This window comes from Ursus maritimus (genome assembly GCF_017311325.1).
Source record: "Ursus maritimus isolate PB19 chromosome X unlocalized genomic scaffold, ASM1731132v1 scaffold_X1, whole genome shotgun sequence".
Lineage (NCBI taxonomy): Eukaryota > Metazoa > Chordata > Mammalia > Carnivora > Ursidae > Ursus > Ursus maritimus.
In genome coordinates, this window is record NW_024423319.1 from 93,011,296 (window position 1) to 93,021,964 (window position 10,669).

Genomic DNA, 10,669 nt, shown 5'->3' on the forward strand with positions numbered 1-10,669 from the left:
ATAACTTTTGGTTTCTTTTCATTGCATTTTATTTAATTTTTGTATACAAGCTTTTTGTCCCTCCTATCTTGGGATCTAGTTTCTTTTAACAAGCAGACCAAAACACATCCAGGATCTAGTTTTTTGTTTTGTTTTGTTTGTTGTTTGATTTTTTTTTTTCTGTTGTTGTTGTTGTTATTGTTGTCTTTTCTCTTTCTTTCTTTTATTCTTTTCTGGGCAAAATGATAAGATGGAGAAACTCACCCCAAAAGAATGAACAGCAAGTAGTACTCACTGCCAGGGATTTAATCAATAAGGATATAAGTAAGATGTCTGAACTAGGATTTAAAACAATGATTATAAAGATACTAGCTGGGCTTGAAAAAGTCATAGAAGACACTAGAGAATCCCTTACTGTAAAAATAAAAGAACTAAAATCCAGTCAAGCCAAAATTTAAAATGCTCTTACCGAGATGCACTCCCAAATAGAGGCTCCAAAAGCAAGGATAAATAAGGCAGAAGAGAGAGCTGGTGATATAGAAGATAAAATGATGGAAAATAAGGAAGCTAAAAAGAAGAGAGAAAGACAATTACTGGATCATGAAGGGAGACTTTGAGAACTCAGCAATTCCATAAAGCGAAATAGTATCCAGATAATAGGGGTCCCAGAAGATGAAGAGAGGGAGAGATAGGCAGAAGGTTTAATTGAACAAATTATAGCTGAGACCGTCCCTGATCCGGGGAAGGAAACAGGCATTCAAGTCCAGGAGGCACAGAGAACCCCCCCAAAATCAATAAAAATATGGCAACACCTCAACATGTAATAGTGAAGCTTACACATTTCAAAAATAAAGAGAAAGTCCTGAAAGCAGCTCAGGATAAGAGGTTCTTAACCTGCAAGGCTAGACACATAAGGCTGGCAGCAGACTGATCCACAGAGACCTCGCAGGCCAGAAAGGACTGGCATGATACATTCAATGTGTTAAATGGGAAGAGTATGCAGCCAAGAATACTTTATCCAGCAAGGCTGTTCATTCAGAATGGAAGGAGAGATAAAGAGCTTCAGGACAAACAAAAACTAAAGGATTATAACAATTCTTTTTTTTTTTTTTTTAAAGATTTATTTATTTATTTTAGAGAGCGAGAGGGCATGCATGCAAGTCGGGAGAGGGGCAGAGGGAGAGGAAGAGTGAGAGAAGCAAACTCTTTGCTAAGTGCGGAGCCTGCCCTGAAGATTATAACAATTATCAGTAATTAACAAAACAAGAAGGTAGAAAATTAGTAAATATATATAAGACCTGATCAAATCTAGCAACAAATTTAACCTAATTGACATTTATAGAATACTCTACCCAAGTGCAGAATACATATTCTTTTCAAATGTACATGGAACATTCACTAAAATAGACTATATACTAATGCATGAAAGGAACCTCAATTAATTTTGAAAAATATTAAATCATACACATGTTCTCTGACTACAATGGAGATAAATTGAAGTTAACAACAAAAAGCTATCTGCAGTCCTCCAAAATTGGAAAGTTAATTTGCAGGGAAATTGAAACTTTTTTGAACTCAATGACCAGCAGCAACATACAAATATAAAAAATAATGTATAAAAATCTGTGGGGCACAACTAAAGCAGTGTTTAGAGGGAAATTTATAGCTATAAACAATAAAGAAATGTAATGAAACAAAACACTGGTTCTTTTAAAACTCAATCAAATTGACAAATCTCTAGACTATTCAAGAAAAAGAGAAAAAACATAAATGATCAAAATCAGGAATGAGAGAGATAGTATTATTATAGACCATACAATCTTTTACTGTATAATCAGGGAATATTACAATTCTATGCCAACGTATTTTATAAATTTAGATGAAATGGATAAATTCCTTGAAACTGACACAAGAAGAAATATAAAATCTGAATAGATGTATATTGATGAAAGTAATTGAATTTGCTATTAAATACCTTTCCGTTAAGAAAATGCCAATGACAGTTTTCTTCACTGATGAATCCTATCACACATTTAAATAAGAAGTAACAATAATTCTGTACAAAATCTTTCAGAAAATATAGGAAATGGGAACACTTCCTAACTCACTTTATGAGTCTCACATTACCATGGTACTAAAACCAAGCAAAGTCATTATAGTAAGGAAAAATACTACAGAAAACAATCCCTCATGGACATTCAAGGAAAAATCCTTAAAACATTGTATATCAAATCCATCAATACATAACAAAGAATAATACACCATGAACATTTAGGGTTTAACCCAGGAATGCTAGACTGATTGGCATAACATTCAATAAACAATTAGTTTAATTCAGGATAATAACAGAGTGATGGAGAAAAATGAGACCACCTCAATAGATACATAAAAGCATTTCACATAATTTAATGTATATTTACAATAAAAACTTTCAGCAAACAGAAAATAGAAGGCAATACCATAAACTTGATAAATAGCTACTCCAGCTGACATTATTTTCAATGGTGAAATATTGGGCACTTTCCCCCAAGACCAGAAATAAGGAGAGCAAGTCTGCTTTCATCACATCTAATCAATATTTTTAGGAGATACTAGCCAGCTAAACAAAGTAAGAGAAAGGGGGAAAAGGTATCCAGATTGGAAAGAAAAAAGTTAAACTGTCTTTATTGACAGACAACATGATTTATGTGTAACTCTAAGGAATTAGTTTTAATAGCTACTAAATTATATCTACAAACAAAAGATTTCAGTATACAAGATCAATACACAAAAATGAATTGTTTCTATATTAGTAAACAATGAACAATTGGAAAATAAAAAATGGAAAAGTTATCACTTAAAATTGTATAAAAAACATGAAATAATTTGGGATAAATTTTACAAAGTCCTATATACTAAAAATTATAAAACTCTGCTTAGTGAAATTAAAGAAGACTAAATAGATGGAGAGATATAGCATAAAAAGATTGGAAGACTAAATATTATTTAAGTGACAATCTTTCCTAAATCGGTCTATATATTCAACATAGTTTCAATCAAAATCTCAGCAGGACTTTCCAAAGAAATTAATAACTTAATTCTAATATTTATATGGAAATTCAAAGGTCTCAGGGTAGGCAAAACAATCTTGGGGAAAAAAAAAAAAGTAAAGATGGAGGACCCATACTGCTTTACTTCAATACTTGCAGGAAAGGAACATGAAAGCAATAATAATGAAAACATTGTGGTATTTGATGGTGTAAGAATATACATTTAGATGAATGGAACAGATTAGACCCACATACATATGGCTGGTTGGGTTTCAATGTCAATTCAGTGGGGAAAGGGTAATCTTTTCATCAAAAGTTCTAGAACAATTATCTATCAATATCAATATCAATAAAGATGAACCTCACCCTTAACTCATCATATAAACAAAAATTAAAGTAGATTATAAAACTGCTCATAAAATGTAAGCTATAAAACTTTGAGAAGAAAGTGTAGCAGAAAATCTTTGCAAACTTGGAGTAGACAAAAAAAAATTTTTTTTAAGATTTTATTTATTTGTTTGACAGACAGCCAGCGAGAGAGGGAACACAAGTGGGGGGGGTGGGAGAGGAAGAAGCAGGCTCCCAGCAGAGAAGCCTGATGTGGGGCTCGATCCCACAACACCGGGATCATGCCCTGAGCCGAAGGCTGACGCTTAACGACTGAGCCACCAAGGCGCCCCCAAAAATTTCTTACATAGGACACAAAACCCACAAATGGTAAAAGAAAAAGCTGATCAAATGGATTTTAATTAAAATTAAAAGACAACTTGCAGACTGGAAAAGAATATTTATAATACGTATATGGGACAAAGGACTTACATGATGGTTAATTTTATGTCAACTCAATGGGGCCAAGGAGTACCCAGGTATTTGGTCAAACATTCTGAGTGTGTTTGTGAAGGTATATCTGGATAAGTTGAACATTTGATAGAGTGAGTAAAGCAGATTCCTGAGCCCCCGCCCCCCCACCAATGTGGTTAAGGTTCATCCATTCAGTTGAAAGCCTGAATAGAACAAAAGGGCTGACCCTACTTTGAGTAAGAGCGAATTTTTCTTGCTTTTGAATTCAAACAGAAACACTGGCTCTTCCTGGACGTTAAGCCTGCTATCCCTCTGACTGGAACTACATCACTGGCCCTCCTGGGTCTCCAGTTTGCCAACTGCAGACCTTGGGATTTGCCAGTCTCCATAATTTTATGAGTCAAATGTTACAATGACTAAATAAATATAAATACAAATACAAGTATAAATACAGACATACCTCATTTTATTGTGCTTTGCTTTATTGTGCTTCACAGATAATTGTGTTTTTTACAACAGTTTTTACAACTGAAAGCTCGTGGCAATCCTTCACAGAGCAAGTCTATTGGTACCATTTTTCCATTTTTTTACTCATGATTTTACCATGTGGAATTTAAGAAACAAAACAAACAAACATTGGNGGGGGGGAGAAAGGAAACCAAGAAACAGACTCTTAACTGTAAAGAACAAACTGATGGTTACCAGATGGGAGGTAGGTGGGGATATGGGTTAAATAGGGGATGGGGATTAAAGAGTACACTTGTGATGAGCACCAGGTGTTTTTACATAAGTGATGAATCACTAAATTCTACACCTGAAACTAATATTACATTGTATGTTAACTAACCGGAATTTAAATAAAAACTTGGAAGGAAAAAAAAAAAAGAAATTGGGCCAATTAATAACCCTACAAAGGCCATTAAGTGTTCAAGTGAAGGAAGAGTCATACATTTCTCACTCTAAACCAAAAGCTAGAAATGATTAAGTCTAGTGAGGAAGGCCTGCCGAAAGCCAAGACAGGTCAAAAGCTAGGCCTTTTGTGCCTAACAGTTAAGTCAAGTTGTGAATGCAAAGGAAAAATTCTTGAAAAATTAAAAGTGCTCCTCCAGTGAATACATGAATGATAAGAAAGTGAAACAGCCTTCTTGCTGATATGGAGAAAGTTTTAGTAGTCTGGATAGAAGATCAAGCCAGCCATAACATTCCCTTAAGCTAAAGTCTAATCCAGAGCAAGTCCCTAACTCTCTTCAGTTCTATGAAGGCTGAGAGAGGTGAGGAAGCTGCAGAAGGAAAGTGTGAAGCTGGCAGAGGTTGGTTCATGAGGTTTAAGGAAAGAAGTCATCTCCACAGCATAAAAGTACAAGGTGAAGCAGCAAGTGCTGATGGAGAAGCTGTAGCAGGGTATCCAGAAGATCTAGTTAAAATAATTAGAAAAGTGGCTACACTAATCAACAGATTTTCAATGTATAAAAAACAACCCTATATTGGAAGAAGATGCCATCTAGGACTTTCATAGCTAGAGAGGAGAAGTCAGCGCCTGGCTTTGAAGCTTTAAAAGACAGGCTGAGTATCTTATTAGGGGCTAATGCAGCTGGTGACTAAGTTGAAGCCAGTGCTCATTTACCATTCCAAAAATCCAAGGGCCCTTAAGAATTATGCTGACTCTACTCTGTCCGTGCTCCATAAATGGAACAAAGCACAGATGACAGCACATCTGTTTACAACAGTTTACTGAATAAGCCCACTGTTGAGACCTACTGCTCAGAAAAAAATGCTCAGAAATGCACTTGGTCACTCAAGGGCTGTTGGAGATGTGTAAGATTAATGGTGTTCCCACGCCTGCTAACACAACATGCATTCTGCAGTCCATAGATCAAGGAGTAATTCTGACTTTCAAGCCTTATTATTTAAGAAATACATTTTGTAAGGCTATTGTTTGCCATAGATTATGATTCTTCTATTGGATCTTGGCAAGGTAAATCTTTTGTAAAGAATTTACCATTCTAGAAACAACACTTGTGATTCATGGGAAGAGGTCAAGTATCAACACTAATAGGAGTTTGGAAGAAGTTGATTCCAACCCTCATGGATAATTTTGAGGGGTTCAAGACTTCACTGCAGGAGGTAACTGCAGATGTGGTGGAAAAAGCAAGAGAACAAGAATTAGAAGTAGAGCCTGAAGATGGGACTGAACTGCTGTAATCTCATGATGGAACTTTAATGGATGAAGAGTTGCTTTTTTTTTTTTTTTTTTTTTTAAGTAGGCTCCATGCCCTGCATGAAGCCCAATATGGGGGTTGAGTTCACGACTCTGAGATCAAGCCCTGAGCTAAAATTAAGACTCGGACACTCAACCAACTGAGCCACCCAGGCACCCCGAGAAGTTGCTTCTTATGGATGAGCAAAGAAAGTGGTTTCTTGAGATGGAATCAAATCGTGGTGAAGATGCTGTGAAGATCGTTGAAATGAAAAAAAGAAAAGATTTAGAATCTTACATTAGCTTAGTTGACAAAACAGATGCAGGGTTTGAGAGGACTGACTCCAATTTTGAAATAAGTTCTACCATGGGTAAAATGCTATCAAATAGTATCACATGATACAGAGAAATCATTCATGAAAGAAAGATGTGGCAAACTTCATTGTCTTATTTTAAGAAATTGCCACTACCAACCAACCCATCCTTCAACAGCCACCACCCTGATCAGTCAGCAACTATCAATATCAAGGCAAGAAGCTCAGATGATGGTTAGCATTTTTTAGCAATAAAGTATTTTTATTTTTATTTTATTTTATTGCAATAAAGTATTTTAAAATCAAGGTATATACATTATTTTTTCAAAGACATAATGCTATTGCACACTTTATAGACTATAGTATAATGTAATCATAAACATTTACATGCACTGGGAAACCAAAAAAATCATTCAACTCAATTTATTGCAGTATTTGCTTTATTGTAATGGTCTGGAACTGAACCTACAATATCTCTGAGGTATGCCTGTATACCACATTTTATTTATCCATTCATCCATTAATAGACACTTAGGTTATTTCCATGTGTTGGCTATCATAAATAAAAGCAACATGCTGGATCACATGGTAGTTTTATTTTTAATTTTTAGAGGAACCTCCATACTGTTTTCCATTGCAGCTGCATAATTTATATTCCTACCAACATTGAACAAGTGTTCCCTTTTCTTTATACCTTCACCAACACTTGTTATTTCTTGTCTTTTTGATTCTAGCCATTCTAACAGGTGTGAGGTGATATCTCATTGTGGTTTTGATTTGCATTTCCCTGATGATGAGGGATGGTGAGCACCTTTTCATGTATCTGTCGGCCCTCTGTATGTCTTTTGGAAAGTCTATTCAGCCCCTCCTCCCTTAATTTTTGTGAAGGATATAAGACTCCTGTGGTGTGGTTAACACACCACAATATTACACAGAGTATTCAGAATCTGCCAATATGATTACTTTTACCAATGTGTTGTGTGTTTTCATACATTTTCATGTAACTAATTAGCATCCTTTCATATCAGCTTGAAAAACTCCTTTTAGCATTTCTTGTAAGGCAGGCTGAGTGGTGATAACCCCTTCACCTTTTGTTTTGGAAAGTCTTTATCTCACTTTTGTTTCTGAAGGACAACTTTGCCATGTAAAGTATCCTTGGTTGGATATTTCTTTCTTTCAGCACTTTGAATATATTTCCCATTCTCTCCCTACCTGATTTTTTTTTTTAAAGATTTTATTTATTTATCCGACAGAGAGAGAGACAGCCAGCGAGAGAGGGAACACAAGCAGGGGGAGTGGAAGAGGAAGAAGCAGGCTCCCAGTGGAGGAGCCTGATGTGGGGCTTGATCCTTGAACGCCGGGATCACTCCCTGAGCCAAAGGCAGACGCTTAACGACTGAGCCACCCAGGCACTCCTACCTGAAAGATTTCTGATGAAAAATCTGCTGATAGCCTTATGAGTGGTTCCTTTACATGAGAGAATTTTTTTCTCTTTCTGCTTTAAAATTTCCCTTTTGCCTTTGATTTTAGACAACTGTACTATAATATTTCTTAGAGAAAATAATTTTGGATTGAAATTTTGGGGTTGATCTATTAGCTGCATGAAATTGGATATCTAAAGCTCTCCCTAGTTTGGAACGTTCTCAGCCATTATTTCTTCAAATAAGCTTTCTGCTCCTTTCTCCTTCTCCTCTCTTTCTGGAATTTCAATGATGCATACATTGTTTCTCTTAATGGGATCCCATAAGTCCCATCTTCATTCTTTTTTATTCTCTTTTCCTTTTCGTTCTCTGACTGTATAATTTCAAATATTCTCTTTTTGAGTTCACTGATTCCTTCTTCTGTTTAATACAGTCTGATGTTGAAGCTCTCTAGTAAATTCTTGAGTTCAGTTATTGTATTCTTCAGCCCCCAAATTTCTGTTTCTTTTTTGTTTTCTCTCAGTAAAACTTCTCATTTTGTTTTTGTATTATTTTCCCGATTTTGTTAAACTGTTTATGTGTGTCCTTTTGTAGAGCTCTGAGCTCTCCCAGAGCTATTTTTTTTTTCATGGATACCTATATAATTACTGATCTTTGCGAGAGGAGAGAGACTGGGGTTTCCTACTCCACCACCTTGGTGACATCACTTCTCCAAGTCATCTTTCAAATAACACTATACCACCTCATGGGTAGTGTATCTTATAACACAATAATCCTATTTCTTTCCTCCTGTCCTCTGTATCTTTGATGTCATTCCTTTCATTTATATATAAATGTACATAAACATGTATATGTTTTGGTCCAGGTGGTTGTCGGGGGCTCCAGACTACAGAGTAATGCAGAGGGGAAGTGGGGCTGCCCCAAGGGCTAGAAGGAGGCTGAGCAGACAGGCCCTTCATGGCCTAAACCAACCGCCACTTGACATGTCTTCTATATTGGAGTTTTGTGCAAGAATTTGTTTGACAAAAAAAAAAAATGCCCTTCCTTTAAAAAGATCCAAGTTTCTAACCTATATTATTTTCTCTTTCTGAATTTCTTTTACTATTTTTTGAAAGACAGGTCTACTGGCAACAAATTCCCTCAATTTTTGTCTAAGAAAGTCTTTATTTCTCCTTCTCTTTTGAAGGATAATTTCACAGGGTACAGAATCCATGTCTGTAGGATTTGTTTTTTGTTTTCCCCTTCAACACTTTATTTCTCTACATTTTCTTCTTTGCATGGTCTCTTTAAGAAGTCTGATGTAATTATTATCTTTGTTCCTCTATAGGCAGGGAGCTATTTTCCTTTGGCTTCTTTCAGGAAATTTTTTTATCTTGCATTTTCTGTAATTTGAAAACGATAAGCATAGGTATACTTTTTCTTTGCATTAAGCTGCTTAGAGTCTTCCGAGCTTTCTAGATCTGTGGTTTAGTGTCTGACTTTAATATGGGGCAAATTCTCAGTCATAATTGCTTCAAAAATTTCTTTAGCTCCTTTCTTTTTTTCTTTTCCTTCTGGTATTCCTATTATATATATATATGTTACAACTTTTGTAATTGTCCTATGTTCCTTGGATAGTCTGTCCTGTTTTTTTGTTTGTCTAGTCTTTTTTCTCTTTTTTTTTCTACTCCCCCCTCCCCCCCGCCGGCTTTGTTCTCTTTGTTTTTCAGTTTTGTTTTTCAGTTCAGAGATTCTTTTTTCTGAAATGTTCAATCTAGTAATAAACCTTCCAAGGGCATTCTTCATTTCTGTTGCAACGTTCTTCCTTGCTACCATTACTTTTTGCTCCTTTCTTAAGATTTTTATCTCTCTGCTTACATTACTCATCTGCTGTTGCATGCTGTCTACTTTATCCATTAGAGCCCTTAGCATATTAGTCATGGTTGTTTTAAATTCCTTGTCTGATAATTCCAACTCACCCGCCATTACTGGTTCTGATGCTTCCTTTGTCTCTTCAAATTGTGTTTTTTGTCTTTTAGTATGCTTTGCAACTTTTTCTTGATTGTCTGACATGACATACTGGATAAAAAGAACTGCTATAAATAGGCCTTCGGTAATACAGTGGTAAGATGTGGGGGAAGGGGAAGCCTCCTGTAGTCTTATGATTATGTCTCAATCTTTTAGTGAGATTATGCCTCTGGACTGTAAGCTTCACAAGTGTTTCTTAGTTTTTTCTATCCCCTCAGGTGGGACAGGACCTCTGTAGTGAGCTGGAGCTTAGTATTTCCGTTCTCCCACATGTCAGAAGATGTGCATTCTCTATAAGATGGCAATCCCACTGGTATGTATCTGGCTAAGAGAAACTCTCAAAGTGCACATGGACACAAGGAACTTCCTACAAGGACATACATGGCAAAATATTTCTGTAATAGCAAAATACGATGACAATAACAACAAATAATACCCAAATAAAACAACAGAAATCCATAAAAATAGATGGTAATAAAATAGGCATAAAATTACTTTGTATAAAGGAGTCAAGATATTTAAGTAAGGGCTATATATACCTACATGGGTAAATTTTATAGCCCCCAAAAGCAATTCACACAAATAACATCAAAATCACTTCTGTAAATATTAAACACACCCCAAACAACACTAACTACACAGACTGAAAGTGTGAAAACACAGACAGGAAACATAAACTACACTTTAAGGTAATGGTTACCTCTTTGGAGGAAGAGCTTAGAGAATGCCATGGAGGAGGCATGCAAAAGAACCTTCTGACCCAAAAATATTTAATTTCTTTGAAAAAGAAAATGAACTGACGCAAGCATGACAAAATGGTAACATTGAATGCATCTGGGTAGGGGATAGATAGGTGATTTTTATATTATCATCTACACTGCTTTTGCACATTAGAAGCAGTGCACAGAAAGACAAGAGAAG